The 16,840-nt window shown below is 38.1% G+C and overlaps 1 pseudogene; it reads left to right on the top strand.

Moving 5' to 3' along the window:
* Nucleotides 1-783: 783 nt before the first annotated feature.
* On the top strand, nucleotides 784-1,254 carry LOC129553677 (ATP synthase peripheral stalk subunit d, mitochondrial pseudogene; annotated as a pseudogene).
* The last annotated feature ends 15,586 nt before the right edge of the window (nucleotides 1,255-16,840 follow it).

Genomic DNA, 16,840 nt, shown 5'->3' with positions numbered 1-16,840 from the left:
TGTGGGAGACCTGGGTTTGATCCCTGGGTTGGGAAGATCCCTTGGAAGAGGGCATGGCAACCCACTCCAGTGTTCTTGCCTGGAGAATCCCCATAGACGTAGGTGTCTACAGTCCGTGGGGTGGCAAAGAGTCAGACACGACTGAGCAACACAGCAGAGCAGAGCACATGGAAACAAATATATCACCATATGTAAACTAGACAACCAGTGGGATTTGCAATATGATGCAGAGAATTCAAATCTGGTGTTCTGTGACAACCTAGAGGGATGCGATGTGGGAAGGAGGTTCAAGAGAGGGGAGACATATGTATACCAACAGCTGATTCATCTTGATGTAAGGCAGAAACGAATACAATAGTGTAATGTAAAGAAAATGAAAGTGAAAGTTGCTCATTCATGTCAGACTTTTTGGGACCCCACGTACTATACAATCCATGGAATTCTCAAGGCCTGAATACTGGAGTGAGTAGCCTTTCCCTTCTCCAGGGGATCTTCCCAACCCAGGGATTGAACCCAAGTCTCCCACATTGCAGGTGGCTTCTTTACCAGCTAAGCCACAAGGGAAGCCCAAGAATACTGGAGTGGGTAGCCTATCCCTTCTCCAGTGGATCTTCCCAACCCAGGAATTGAATTGGGTCTCCTGCATTGCAGGGAGATTCTTAACCAACTGAGCTATCAGGGAAACCCATTTTAAGGTAACTATCCTCCAATTAAAAATAAATAAATTGGCTCCTGTGGACTGTGGGTTGTGCCTGGGGTCGGTGAAGGATCTCAAGATCGTGACGGAAACTTGCTGTAAAAGCCATGGACTGGATAGATTTGAAGAGATCACTTCCAGAAACCAGAAGGCCTTGGCTAACTCCTTAAAATTCTAGAATGAGATCGTCACCCGAGGTTGGCTACTCTTCCTCAGAAGCCACCTGCCACTGGCTGGATTTACTACAAGGCCAACACGGCTAAGGCTGACTTGGTGGATGACTTAGAAAAGAAGTTTATTGCCCTGAAGTTTCCTATGCCAGAGTGTAAACATAGTGCCCAGGTGGATGCTGAAGAAACAGATGTGAAAAGTTGGGCTGAGTTTTTGTCTCTCTGGAAGACCAGGATTCAGAAATATGAGAAAGAGCTGGAGATGAGGGGCATAATTCTATTTGATCCAGATGACCACTGAAGAGTTGAATGACGTCTTCCCAGAAACCAAATTAGACAAAAAAGAAGTACCCCTACTGGCCTCACAAGCCAATAGAAAATGTATAAACTTGAGTCTGGGAGAAAGCTCTGATCCTCAAATCATAAACAGTAGACATTAAAAATACTTACATAGTGAAAAATAATTTTAAAAATTTCAAAGGCAGAAAGTCAGATAGATGGCAAATGGCCCTTTCCAAAGTCACTTGTGATTAAACCTACTTATGTCTTTTTAAGATAAAAAAAGAAAAACTTTAAAGGACTTTGTGGAAAAAATTACAGTAGACAAACTTATTCTCTAATCTGCAAAGTGTTCAGGACCAATCTCATGTTTTTGGAAGCAGCAGCAACAACAAAATGATGAAAGCTGATAAAAATAGGTATTACCACCATTATTTCTTTGAGGAAAATGACTTGTCATTTCATTTATTAAAAATTCATTTATAGGGTCATCTCACTTCCCAAACCCCTTCTCCTGCATTTCTCCTGAGAACATGCTCTGTGTCAACAGACCATCATGAATCACAGAATTCACCTGTCTCTCTCCTGCTTGTGCTTTTGTAATTTTGATATTTCTCCCCATCATTGATTTTGTTCAACATGAGATAAAATGACATTCCAGAGGAGAAAAGCATGTAATTTATTCAGAAAAATAAATATGTTTTACCTACTGATCTGGGCTTGGAATAAGATCTTGAACATTTCTTCAACTATAAATTGGAGAGAGTTATATTACCAGCTACCTCTTAGGGTTTTTTATTTAATAATTTATTTTTATGAAAATTTATTTGTGCATATACTGGCCAGACAATGGTCTGGTTGACTGAAAGAATTGTATGATATAGAGTGGTAAATAGATGGTAACATTCTACAGTAGATAAAAGAGGCATTTCCTGTGTGGATACAACAATGGACCACCAATCCTAGGCATTAGAATGGATCTCCTAAAGCCTGGAGGGCACAGCTGATACTTGAAGCCCTAGTGGGATCTAACAAAGTGAAGAAAGTCAGGGAAGTCACTCTGGCAAGATGGAATAATATGTAAAGGCAATGGAATTTAATAGCTTGGTCCATCTACTGAAATCAAACCAACAGTGGGATGCAGAGCTTTCAGCAGAACTGAGAGTATAAGAACAGGTAAAGACAAAGATGGGATAAGAAAAGTAAGCAGTAGCCATATTGTGAAGAGCCTTCTATGTCTGGACTTCTATTCTCAGCAAGGAGAGTTGATGAAAAAAAGTTCAGTGCAGGTGATTCGTGTTTTAGGAAACCGAGGACTCAGCCAGCAATGTTGGAGACTGATGGAGAGGGGACAGAGGATCAGACTTTATCTTTCACATTTGTATTCTCATTACCAAATACAGTTCATAATGTTTAAGTAGGTGTTCAACTGTAGAATTGAGGGCAATAATATGCTGAGATATCAAAATCAGTGAAGCAGTCTGGAGATGTAAAATGTGATTCTTCATATTTAGTGTAAGTGGGACAGATTTGTTTACAGTTCTCCTGGAATTCTCATTTGCCTCCTGTTCATTCCCTTCCTCCCCACTAGGTTGGATGTGGCATTGCCTCACTGCTCTCTTCACCTTTAGTAAAATTCTGAATTCAGAGCAGGCTTTGAGGAAAATAAAATCTCCCTATTATATTCATAACCTCTTGCTCTACTAGATGCCTTGAGATTGGGAATGTTAACTTCAAAAATCAATTGCACTCTCAGAAATAGAGTCTGTGAGTAAGAACTAGCTGGGGGCTTAACAAAGCACTGAACAGTCTGCTGCTGTGAAAAGGCAGGGATGAGTAAGTTATGGAAGTATATAGCATTTGAGCACTACCTACTATTCTCCTGCAAATGTTTATTGATAGAGATCAAACTATCTCAGCAAGCTGAATAGACATCTTAATTGTTCTTGAGATTTTGCTTATTTTTTCATGGTTGCAGACTGTGTAAAACAAGGTTCCTTTCTTCTGATTAGTATCATAAGCAAGAGGATTTAAATTAGATGTATCAGCAACTTTATGAAAATGATGCTGATATAATGTCAATGTCATGGAATGATGGAGGTGGAGGTTCCAGAGACTGTCTACGTCAACACTTCATTTCTAAGAAGAGAAATCTGAGTCTAGGGACTTGCTTAGGGTCATATGTCCAACAATTGCAAGGGTTGGCATTAGGACTTGTGTTCCTTAACTACTTACAGTCGAAAGATCATTCAATATACCAAGAAACACACACAGAGATGCTTGAAAAATTATTGCACCTTAAAACATAAAAGGAATATTGCACAGAGAACTATTCACAGAATCTTTTTACCGTAATGGAAACAATATAAAAAGTACTTGTACATAGATATGTATAATTGAATTGGGATTCCCTGGAGACTCAGTGGTAAAGAACCTGCCTGCCAATGCAGGAGATGCAGGTTCAATCTCTGGGTTGAAAGAAATGGCTACTCACTCCAGTATTTTTGCCTGGAAAATCCCACGGACAGAAAAGCTTGGTGGGGCTACAGTCCATGGGGTGGCAAGAGTCGGGCACAACTTAGCAAGTAAACAACAGTGGGCTCCGAGTTTCTTCAGTTATAACAAACACTCAGCTGATACCATTGCTGATGATGCACAGAGCACAATGTGAACAGCAAGATCATTGGTCAAGAAATGACTTTGTATGTATTTCAAGGAGGCACAGAAATGGACATTTTACTCTCATGTTCCTTTTCAAATTACTTAAAATATATTTCTGAATTTTGGAGAAAACTTCCAACCATTTATTTTTATGAGAAAAGAAGAAGAGAGTAATAAGAATTAAAAAACATTTTTAAAACTTTGATATTTTTCCTGAAAGAGAATAAATTTGATTTCATATTATAGTTTACCAATTATGCTTCATTTAATAAGTTAGTAAAATATCAAACGATATTTTAGATTGCATTTAGAAAGAAAACTGTATATATTTATCAGAAAACTTATGATGTACCTAGATCTATGCTAGTTGTTGTAGCAGATACAAAAAGGTAAAAGGAAATTCTCTGCTTTTAAGAAATTTATCATTAGATTAAGGGTATATAGTCATACAGATATATACATGTACATAGTCATAGATTCAATCAGTAAATACTTATTCAATGGCTTCTGTTTCCAGGCATGGCATGAAGATCATGGCCACATTTCCTTATGGTGCTTAAAGATGCCCGCCCAACCTGTTACCCATGTATCTCAAGTTTATTATGTAATATGTGAAGATACATATATAATGCATACAATTAAAATCAGATTAACCTTCATCCTTTACATTTAAGGCAATTTAAACATCTATATCAATTAAAACTTTATACATGATCAAAATCTTCTTTTGAGCCTTCTAATATATAGCTTCTCGAATTGACTATATATAAACTTAATGTCAATAATTAACAAAAGAAATCAAACTATTCAATTAAACATGGAATCTTCTTCCTTTTCCTAATGAGCACATTGAATAAGCTAATTCATGATTTGTGAGAGCTTTTATATATTTCAATGATTGTACAAATAAAGGAATTTAAGGATTAATAATATTGTGGCCCACAATAAGAAATCAATAGTATAGTCATAGGAGAGTTTTCTTATTTTTCTAGGAAACCTTCTTTTCAGCATAAAAACCTCGAGGAGAGACAAATGATCTGTTGAGTCCCCTTCCATCACTAAGGAATTTATTAGTGATATGTTTCATGCTGGTTTATGTTGAATATATTATAATTTCTATCATAGAAATCAAGGGCGTGTTAAAACATGCATATTCTGAAAGTCGCAATAGAACTGTCAGATCTTGAGTTTCTCTAAAAGAATAGCTTTTAGTACATTAGACTCTTCTAGAGAAATTAAATTGCTGAAGCCTCAGTCCCACCTTCAGAGATCTAACTTAATTGGTTTGGTGAGGTGCCTATTATTACTCTTTTTAAGTGATTTTAATGGGCTGTCTGGATTGATAACCACTATTTTAATCTATTCAAAGGAGAATAGACCTTTATATTTATGTGGCATGATGTAACCTTGTAACTCACAAGCTGTATAACTTTGCAAACCTGATTTAAATTATCGGAGTTCTCTCATCTGTAAAATGTAGTAATGGATAACTTGCAGGAATTTTTGCGAATTATTGTTAATTTATGTAAAACACCTTGTGCATAGTTGATTTCAGTAAATATTTGCAGATATTAATCGTACCTGTGGTCCTGTTGGTGGTGAATGATGTATTTCTGGAAGTACTGATGAAAGCTATGGTACGAGTCTTTACTGATGGTTGGCTAACACCACCACCAGAAAGCTTTGCAGATGTCATGGTACAAAGCCCCAAACCACTGCACTCAGACAGGAATCAGTGTAAGAATCCATTAAAATGATTTTATTGCTTCTGGAAATGAACCATAGGTACCAGTGGATCAATGAAACTGATTTCTTAAAAACAAACAAACAAACTTTTTAATCGGTGAAAAATTGCTTTTCAATGTTATGTTGGTTTCTGCCATACAACAAAGTGAATTGGTCATAATTATACATACCCTCCCTCTAAAATCTCCCCACTGTCCCCCAGTCCCTCCCCTCCAGGTCATCACAGAGCCAAGCTGGGCTCCCTGTGTTATTTAGCAACTTCCCACTAACTCTTTTATACATGACAGTGTATATATGTCAATGCTACTTTCTCAATTTGTCCCACCCTTTCCTTCACCAGCTGCGTCCACAAGTCTGTTCTTTACTCGGTTCATCGGCACCATTTTTCTAGATTCCATATTTATTTCTTAATATTCAATACTTTTTTTTCTCTTTCTGGCTTATTTCACTCTGTATAAGAGGCTCTATGTTCATCCACCTCACCACAACGACTAAAATTTGTTCCTTTTTATGGCTAACATTCCATTGATATATGCTCCACAACTACTTCACTCATTTATCTGTCCATGGATATCTAGGTTGTATCCATGTCCTGGCTATTGTAAATATTGCTGCAAAGGACATTGAGGGGAACATATGTCTTTTAGAATTGTGGCTTTCTTAGGATATATGCCCATTAGTGGGCTTGCTGGGTTATACAGTAGATTTATTCCTAGTTTTGTCAAGAATCTCCATACTGATTTTCATAATGGCTGTATCAGTTTACATTCTCACCAACAGTGCAGGAGGGTTCCCTTTTCTTCATATCCTCTCCAGCATTTGCTGTTTATAGATACGTATATATGTATTTGATGATGGTCATTCTGACCTGTGTGAGGTGATACCTCATTGTAGCTTTGATTTTTATTTCTCTAATAATGAATGGTGTTGAGCATCTTTTCACATGTTTATTATACACCTGTATATTATGGAAATAGGATTTTAAATCTCAGTGAAGGATCACAACCAAAAGAAAACCACTTTGGGGATTACTCTTAAAGCCCACACAAAGATGAATACACTGAATCAAGATCTTTAGAAATTTATTTGACATTATACAGTTAATAGGGGCTTCACAAGTGACTCAGTGGTAAAGAATCCGTCTGCCAATGCAGGAGATTCAGGTTCAATCCCTGGATTGGGAAGATCCCTTAGAGAAGGAAATGGCAACCCACTCCAGTATTCTTGCCAGGGAAATCCTACAAACAGAGGAGCCTGGTGGGCTACAGTCCATGGAGCCTCAAAGACTCAGACATGACTGAGTGACTAAGCACACACACACAAACACAATGGCATCAAGTCTGACTCCACACACTTCTTTGACAGTAAAGGTCCTCCCCTCCCCTAGAACATTACACTTATTCTATGTGTGGCACTATTTTAGGCACTTTGTGAAATGTAAAAAACAAAAAAAGTGAGATGATACTACTTAATGAATAAGTGGTGAGATGAATAATGATTAAACACTGAGTAAAGAAAAACCAATAAAAGCATTGTTAGTTTACAAGTATTTATACGAATTATCAAGACAGTTGTAATTTGAGTTGATTTGCAAAAGAGTTGATTTTGTTGCTAATTGTATAATATAAAATCTATTTCTATGGCAAAAACTCAGCCAAAGGATATTGACTTAAGCATTTTAAAAGAGAAGAAATAGAAAAAAAATCTAAAGTTCTATTAGTAAGAAACAGAAAACAAACATACTATATATTCATGACATTCAATACCATGTGCAAATGTACAGTGAAATATATCTGTATGTAGGGGCAAGGATGATTTCTAAGACAAACTCTTAGGCCAAAATAATCATGCCAAAGAAACAAGCGTATTTGAAAGTATCTAAGTTAGAAAACAAAAGAAAAATAGAGATTAAATACTACAAATAGGGGGGGAAGTAGAGAGAGAAATAGAGACACAGAGATAAAGACAAAATCTATAAAAATACATCCCAAACATATGCAGAGAACATTCTGTGGAGGGGGGAAGATTTTTATACTTTAAATTATGTATTTATGTATTACTTAGGCATCAATAGATATCTGAATTTTTTTTAAAGGTAAAGAGTAGGTCTGTCAGTGTCAAATTGGATTACTGATCATATATCCTCCTTGTATATGCATCAGCTGTACTATCTTAAGTATTTGGAGTCACAAGAACATTTCTATATATATTATAATAAGCAATATACCATATTCCCCAGTGGCTCAGCCGGTAAATAGTCTCCCTGCAATGTGGGAGACAAGGTTCCATCCCTGGGTCAGGAAGATGCCCTAGAGAAGGAAATAGCAACCCACTCCTGTATTCTTGCCTGGGAAATCCCATGGATGGAGGAGCCTCACAGACTACAGTCCATGTTGCAAAGAGTCAGATGTGACTGAGCAACTTTACTTTCACTTTTATATTTCTTTACATCTACTTTTAAACAGCTCAAAGACAATATTTATCCTTTAGTCCACCAGGCATTGTTTATATACTTTTTGTTACTTTTTGTTTCAGTATTTGGCTTTCTGAGTGGACCACTCAAATGAGATCATGTTCCTACATTTAGTGTGGCCATTGCAGCAGCTATTTGTGGAAGTTTATTTTCTTAGGAAAGAGAAAACATGATTTAACAATGATTGTGGTATATATGGAATCTAAACAGATACTTTTTACATATGCCCAATTTGTATTTAAATTTACTTGTGCTTGGTATCTAAGAAAATTAAGCAAAATCATTTGGGGAAGATGACATAATAAAAATGTGACATTATTTATTTCCAAGTTTAATAACTCAAATATCTTTAAGATCCTCTGGTGGTAAAACTCTAGTCAGAGGTTTTGAGTCCAAAAGCTGAATAGATTATATATAATGGTTTTCTGGATCTGCAGGGGTAAACACAAAAAATCTTTAATAGATTTACTGAAATCTATGTCCCACATAATTGGCTTTTATTGTTATCAAATGGATCATTTTACCATTTGCAGAAAGAAGGACAGAAGCTTCAGACGACAATTCAATTACATTATATGTTTCTTTAGAATAATCATTTTATACTGAAGGAAAAAATGATTTTGTATGAATAGCTTGTTTTTTTTTTTTTCAATCCATAGATATAATGCATCTTGGAGTGTCGAGGAAAATGTAAGGACAGTTTTCAAAGTTTGCTTCAAGTAATTTCATTACATAGAAGTCTGCTGATGGATTAAATACTGTTCAAAGGCATAACATCCCATAATGGACTGTAAGTAATTTATTAGAAACACATACAACATAGCATCTGTTTCTCAAAGATGTTCTCTAATAATTATTTTTGGCTTTGTATTACAGGCATAACATTAATATTGTAAGAATCTATGTGGTTTTATTTACAAATTCATCCAATGTTAATGCATTCATCAGAAGCTTTTGATATACTCAAAAACTCACTCTAAACTGTAACATTGAAAAAATTAATCATATTTTTGCTTAAACCTCAGTGCTTAATCTTAGTCTGATAAAATAATGTGTTGATTTAATAAAAAGATATGAGGTGAACTGCTTCCAATGCCAAAAGCAAGAATTATTTAAAAGTATTGTGTTTGTGTACTATTTTAAACTTTTCTCTGTATTCTAAGGTTCCTGAACCTTCAACTCATTTTACTTTTACTTATAACAATATCCCATATTGTTATCCTTGAGGATGAGCAGACGAATAACTGTTAATAATAATGTTCTCTTATTTTGCAGATGGGATTGACTCCTGATGAGATGGGGCCTCGGTGCAAACAATATGTCTCTCTTGCCTCAGTGACATGATTTGGGGGACTTACATTCCCATTCCCAGGAGACTTCTCAAGGTCAGGAGCGACTTCTATAGTATAAACAATGGTATCTCCAGTTTTCCATCTATACACTGTGCCCTCCACCAGCGCAGGTGTCATACGGTAAGGCCTCTACATATAAAACTTCAAGTTGTGAAGTTTCAAAGATGCAAACTTGCATGCCAGCCCTTGGAACATGCATGCCAGCTCTCAAAATTCTCCAAGACAGGCTTCAACAGTACATGAAATATGAACTTCCAGATGTTCAAGCTGGATTTAGAAAAGGCAGAGGAACAAAAACTCAAATTGCCAACATCAGCGGGATTACCAAAAAAGCAAGAGAGTTCCAGAAAAACATCTACTTATGCTTTATTGGCGATGCCAAAGACTTTGACTGTGTGGATCATAACAAACTGTGGAAAATTCTTAAAGAGATGGGAATGCCAGACCAACTAATCTGCCTCCTGAGAAATCTATAGTAAGACAAGAAGCAACATTTAGACATGTTCCAACTGGACATGGAACAGACTGGTTCCAAATCAACAAAGGAGTATGTAAAGGCTGTATGTTGTCACCCTGCTTATTTTACTTATATGTAGAGTACATCATGTGAAATACCAGGCTGGATGAAGCACAAGATGGAATCGAGATTGCCGGGAGAAATATAAATAACCTCAAATAAGCAGGTGACACCACCTTTATGGCAGAAAGTGAAGAAGGACTAAAGAGCCTCTTGATGAAAGTGAAAGAGGAGAGTGAAAATGTGGGCTTAAAGCTCAACATTCAGAAAACTAAGATCATGGCATCTGGTCCCATCACTTTATGGCAAACAGATGGGGAAACAATGGAAACAATGAGAGACTATTTTCTTGGGCTCCAAAATCTCTACAGATGTGACTGCAGCCTGAAATTAAAAGACACTTGCTCCTTGGAAGAAAAGCTATGACCAAGCTAGACAGCATATTTAAAAGCAGAGACAATACTTTACCAAAAAAGGTCCATCTAGTCAAAGCTATCAGAGAAGGCAATGGCACCCCACTCCAGTACTCTTGCCTGGAAAATCCCATGGATGAAGGAGCCTGGTAGGCTGCAATCCATGGGGTCACAAAGAGTCGGACACGACTGAGCAACTTCACTTTCACTTTTCACTTTCATGCATTGGAGAAGGAAATGGCAACCCACTCCAGTGTTCTTGCCTGGAGAATCCCAGGAACAGGGGAGCATGGTGGGCTGCCGTCTATGGGATCGCACAGAGTCGGACACGACTGAAGCGACTTAGCAGCAGTAGCAGTCAAAGCTATGGTTTTCCCAGTAATCATGTATGGATGTGAGAGTTGGACTATAAAGAAAGCTGAGCACTGAAGAATTGATGCTTTTGAACTGTGGTATTGGAGAAGACTCTTGAGAGTCCCTTGGACTGCAAGGAGATCCAATCAGTCAATCCTAAGGAAATCAGTCCTGAATTTTCATTGGAAGGACTGATGCTGAAGCTGAAACTCCAATATTTTTGCCACCTGATGTGAAGAACTCTCATTGGAAAAGACCCTGATGCTGGGAAAGATTGAGGGCAGGAGGAGAAGGGGACGACAGAGGATGAGATGGTTGGATGGCATCACCGATGTGATTTATGTGAGTTCGAGTAGGCTCCCAGAGTTGGTGATGGACAGGACAGGGTAGCCTGGAGTGCTGCAGTCCATGGGGTCACAGAGAGTGGGACACAATCGAGCGACTGAACTGAACTCAGTATACTTTTCAAGGTACTGTACTGTAAGATTAAAAATGGTTTATTTTTTGTGTTTGTTTTTATGTATGTATATATGTATCATTTGTGCAAGAAGTATTACAAACCTACTGCAGTACAGTACTATATAGCTGGTTGTGTTAGTTGGGTACCTAGGCTAACTTTGTTGGACTTACAAACAAATTGGAGCTATGAATGCACTCTTGGAACAGGACTTGATCATGTGTACAAAACTTACTGTCCTAATCTTTGTATTCCCTTGGCTTAAAGTTTGTTCTCAGAGAAGATATTTGAGAGACAAAAATGTTGAAACAAATACCATGTCCAAGTAATTTTTTAGAACCATGTATATGCTTTCACTCCAATTAGAGAAAAACACTTGAAATATGTGCTTTGTTCACAGTTCTTTACCTTAATACACTGTGTCAGCTGAGAAGCACATAGCAAAACACAGTTAGAAGAGCAGGAGGTTTATTGGGGTTAGCAGCTATGACAGATAAAAGGGAACAGAAATAGGAAGGGAAAGTCTTCAAACTACAATTCATGAAAGAAGAGAAGGAAGGATTGAGGAGGAGTGCCCCAGACTTTTTTTTTTTTTTTTTTCAGTTAAAAGTATTTTTATTGAAAAAGCACAAATGCAAAGAAATGAACAGAGGAAAATTTATGCGTCGAACCTGGACTGGTCACTTATGATAATATACATGCTACAATTCCATTCTCCCCAATCATCCCACCTTATACAACTCAGAGAAAGAAAGTCTCAGCTAGTTCAAAAATGGCCTGAAGAGGAGACCTACGTTGAGTGAAACTGACTCGCTCCTAGTACTTTGCCCATGAGCAATCATTGGCTTGGGTTGTCTTGGAAGAGTACGTCCTCAGCTCAAATACTACAGCAGAGACCATGTGGTAGCTGCATGTGGAAGCTCTACTAACAACTCTACTTGTTACACGTTCTCTAGTAAAGAGAATTCTGAGTGGCACAACCCTATGGCCACAATGTGTAACAACTTCAGTCTTTAAATGCAATATCAGAAATGCCCGTTCCTGAATTCTCTGCCTGGCAAACCCCTACTCTACCTACAAACTTATTTACAATGTTACTTGTGTCTAGTGGTTTCCTAGGTGGTTCAGTGGTAAAGAATTGGCTTGCCAATGTGGGAGATGCAGTTAGATCCCTGTGTCAGGAGATCCCCTGGAGGAGAAAATGGCAACCCCTTCCAGTATTCTTGCCTGAAAAATCCCATGGACAGAGGAGCCTGGCAGGCTACAGTTCACAGGGTTGCAAAGAGTCGGATACGGTCTCCTGCTCTCTCCTGTGTCTGTGTTTCTTTTCCTAACTTCACTAACATCATATGTCTTCTATGCTTGTCTTTCCCATATCAATTTGTACTCATCATTACTCAACCCTTGTTTATATTGCACAGCATTTGTAATTTAGAAGACGATGCCAGTGCCAAACAACATCATATTGCAGAGTTTAAGACAAGGAAACTATTTAGAAACTTATTTTAGCTATCCAAGTAAGGATAGCTCATTCAGGATTGAATAACCTGAAAGACAAGAACAGTAATCACAGAAACACTGGAGAAAAGTATTAACATGTCAAGTCAGTAGACTGCACATCCCTCTAAGACCAAAGACGTTTTCCTCTTAATCATTGTATTCCTAGGAGTATCTGCACAGTATTTTTCACAACTGTATACTCATTAGGTATTAGATAGATGGAAATTATTATTTAAGTAATGTATATGTTTCTATTCATTTTATTTCAAAGAAACATGTTTTGTGGAATGACTGCATACAGCACATTGAGTTTCTCATGGTCAGGGGTTAGGCTGTCCCATTTTTCATTTTCCATATGACTAAGAGCACTTCAAACAATGTTATTTTTATTTGTTTTTTTTTTAATTTTTGCTAACATTATGTATGAAAGGAAACAACTTTATGAATAAAAATATAACTAAAATGTGGTGAAACACAATATTGTATGGAATATTGTTGTTCCATCACTCAGTCATTTCAGACTCTGTGCGACCCCATGGACTGCAGCACACCAGACTTCCCTGTCCTTCACCATCTCGTGGAGCTTGCTCAAAAGCATGTCCATTGAGTTGGTGATGCCATCAACCATTCATCCTCTGTCATCTCCTTCTCCTCCTTCCTTCAATCTTTCCCAGCATCAGGGTCTTTTCCAATGAGTCAGTTCTTCGCATCAGGTGGCCAAAGTATTGGAGTTTCAGCTTCAGCATCAGCCCTTCCAATGAATATTCAGGTTGATTTTCTTTAGGATTGACTGGCTTGATCTCCCTGCAGTTCAAGGGACTCTCAAGAGTCTTCTCTAACACCACTGTTCAAAGGCATCAATTTTTCAGTGCTCAGCCTTCTTTATGGTCCAACTCTCCCATCCATACATGACTACTGGAAAAGCCACTGTGTTGACTATATATGGACCTTTTCAGCAAAATAATGTCTCTGCTTTTTAATATGCTGCCTAAGTGTTTGTCATAACTTTTCTTCCAAGGAGCAAGCATCTTTTAATTTCATGGCTGCTGTCACCATCTGCAGTGATTTTGGAGCCCCCCAAAATAAAATCTGTCACTGTTTTCATTGTTTCCCCATCTATTTGCCAAGAAAGTGATGGGACTAGATGCCATGATCTTAGCTCTTTAAATGTTGAGTTTTAAGCCAGCTTTTTAACTCTTCTCTTTCACTTTTATCATTATCTAGAATGTATACAGGAAATTAAGCCTTCCCTGTTGGCTCAGATGGTAAAGAATCTGCCTGCAACACAGGAAACCTGGGTACATCCTGGGTTGGGAAAATCCACTGGAGAAGGGAATGGCAACTCCCACTCCACAATTCTTGCCTGGAGAATTCCAAGGACAGAGGAGCCTGGTGGGCTATAAACCATGCGGTGGCAATGAGTTGGACATGAATGAGAAACTTTTTCATGTTCCGTTTTCTTTATATAGGAAATTATATGGAAGTTCATAGACAATCATTCTCTTTGTATCCTGTGTGAAACATATGGGCCTGAAACTATTTCACTACTCTGAATATTACCTTCCTTATCTTTTAATCAAAAATAACCATAACACCAGCTATCAATTTCTAACCCAGTTAGTATGGATCTAAATGGCATTATGGGGAAAGGAGGCTGCAGTAGGTGCTGGTTTGATTAGAGGACAGCATTCTGTCTTTCCCTTGGGCTTCCCTTGTAGCTGTCAGTAAAGAATTTGCTTGCAGCGCAGGAGCTCCGGGTTCAATCCCTGGGTTGGGAAGATCCCCTGGAGAAGGAAATGGCAACCCACTCCAGTATCCTTGCCTGGAAAATCTCATGGACAGAGGAGACTGGTGGGCTGCAGTCCACGGGGACGCAAAGAGTTAGGTACGACTGAGCGACTAACACTTCCTTACTTACTTATTCTTTGTTTACTGGTATAGCAGACAATTTTTTTTTCTGTCTTCATTTGTAAAGAAACATGTGAAAATAATGAAATTAAGGTATTCAGTCATATAGTCATATGTCAAATACTGTATCTTTTAAAATTAGGATTTGGGGTATCTTACTGCTTATTTAACTTATATGCAGAGTACAACATGAGGAATACTGGGCTGGAAGAAGCACAAGCTGGAATCAAGATTGCTGAGATAAATATCAATAACCTCAGATATGCAGATGACAACACCCTTATGGCAGAAAGTGAAGAGAAACTAAAAAGCCTCTTGATGGAAAGTGAAAGAGGAGAGTGAAAAAGTTTGCTTGAAGCTCAACATTCAGAAAACAAAGATATGGCATCTGGTCCCATCACTTCATGGGAAATAGATGGGGAAACAGTGGAAGCAATGTCAGACTTTATTTTTTGGGGGCTCCAAATCACTGCAGATGCTAATTGCAGCCATGAAATTAAAAGACGCTTACTCCTTAGAAGGAAAGTTATGACCAACCTAGATAGCATATTAAAAAGCACAGACTACTTTGCCGACAAAGGCCTGTCTAGACAAAGCTATGGTTTTTCCCGTGGTCACGTATGGATGTGAGAGTTGGACTGTGAAGAAAGCTGATTGCCGAAGAATTGATGCTTTTGAACTGTGGTATTGGAGAAGACTGTTGAGAGTCCCTTGGACTGCAGGGAGATCCAACCAGTCCATTCTAAAGGAGATCAGTCCTGGGTGTTCATTGGAAGGACTGATGCTAAAGCTGAAACTCCAATACTTTGGCCACCTCATGCGAAGAGTTGACTCACTGGAAAAGGCTCTGATGCTTGGAGGGATTGGGGGCAGGAGGAGAAGGGGACAACAAAGGATGAGATGGCTGGATGGCATCACCGACTCGATGGACATGAGTTTGAGTGAACTCCAAGAGTTGGTTATGGACAGGGAGGCCTGGCGTGCTGCGATTCATGGGGTCACAAAGAGTTGGACAAGACTGAGCGACTGAACTGAACTGAACTGAACTTTTCTATTTTGGTAAAAGTAGTGGTAGAATAACAATAATAACTTATAAATATATGACACACTGCAAGGAGATCCAACCAGTCCATCCTAAAGGAAATCAAACCTGACTATTCTTTGGAAGGACTGATGTTGAAGCTAAAGCTCCAATACTTTGGCCATCTGATGAGATAAGGCGACTCACTGGAAAATACCCTGATGCTGGGAAAGATAGAAGGCAGAAGGAGAAGCAGGCAACAGAGGATGAGATGGTTGGATGGCATCACTTACTCAATGAACATGAATTTGAGCAAATTCCGGGAGATAGTGAAGGACAGAGAAGCCTAGCATGCTGCAGTCCATGGTGTCAGATATGACTTAGCAACTGAACAACAACAATATGACCCCTCACATTTTCCATGCGTTTTCTTCCCTATAGTCTCACTAAATCATGTACACAATTTCTGTGATTTGTATTATCTTCATTTTAAAAAGGCGGTAACTGAGGATGTGAGAGTTTAACTGAATCACTCCAGTTCATAGAGCAGCAAGTGGGCCTCGAATTAGCCAGGCCATTTGGCTTCAGTACCTTTGCTCTTCCCATTATTCCACGCTTCCCCCTCTCTTACCAGTAAAATTAATGATAACCATTCCTCAGGGGGGAAAAAAAAATGTCAGCACATGTGAACAATTACACTTAACAACTACTCCACCATAGTTATAGCAATACTAATGTCAGAAAATAAATTCTAAAAGGCATATCTAAAATGAATCACCTGTTTCTTTCTCAGAAGATCACTTTTATGAATGTGTGACACATTTATAATGCCTTATTTTTTTAATGACCCAGCATCTAGTTTAAATATCAGTATGATTTGAAATGAAGATTTATTACAGTCTGACATTGTTAAAATATGATCCCTAGTTGCAGAAACCTCTATGTAAATCTTATTACCAATTGATCTAACTCCCGGGTTTTCCTAACAGGATATCATTCGAATTTGATTTGCCTGACTGGGAAATGCTTACAGATTAGTGGGTAGAATTATATGGTTGAATAGCAAGTGATGCTAGAGAAAATCTATGACTCCACTGGCTCTGGAACAGGGCTTACAAGTTATAAACAACTCCAGATAATAGTCTTACAAGCTGTGAGTGCTCTAAATCTTTGTTTTCTATCACAGCATCAATGTTATCTCTAAGAAAAGCATGGCTTTACTTACCATTTGTGAGCTTCATAGCCAGAGGGATAAACAGCATAGACAAAAAAGTGTGAGAGAGAAGCTTGGC

Source organism: Moschus berezovskii, chromosome 14, assembly GCF_049115385.1.
Source record: "Moschus berezovskii isolate FMDL1 chromosome 14, NW_MosBer_1.0, whole genome shotgun sequence".
Lineage (NCBI taxonomy): Eukaryota > Metazoa > Chordata > Mammalia > Artiodactyla > Moschidae > Moschus > Moschus berezovskii.
Note: the sequence above shows the minus strand (reverse complement) of the source record. Positions and strands in the feature narration are given on the sequence as shown.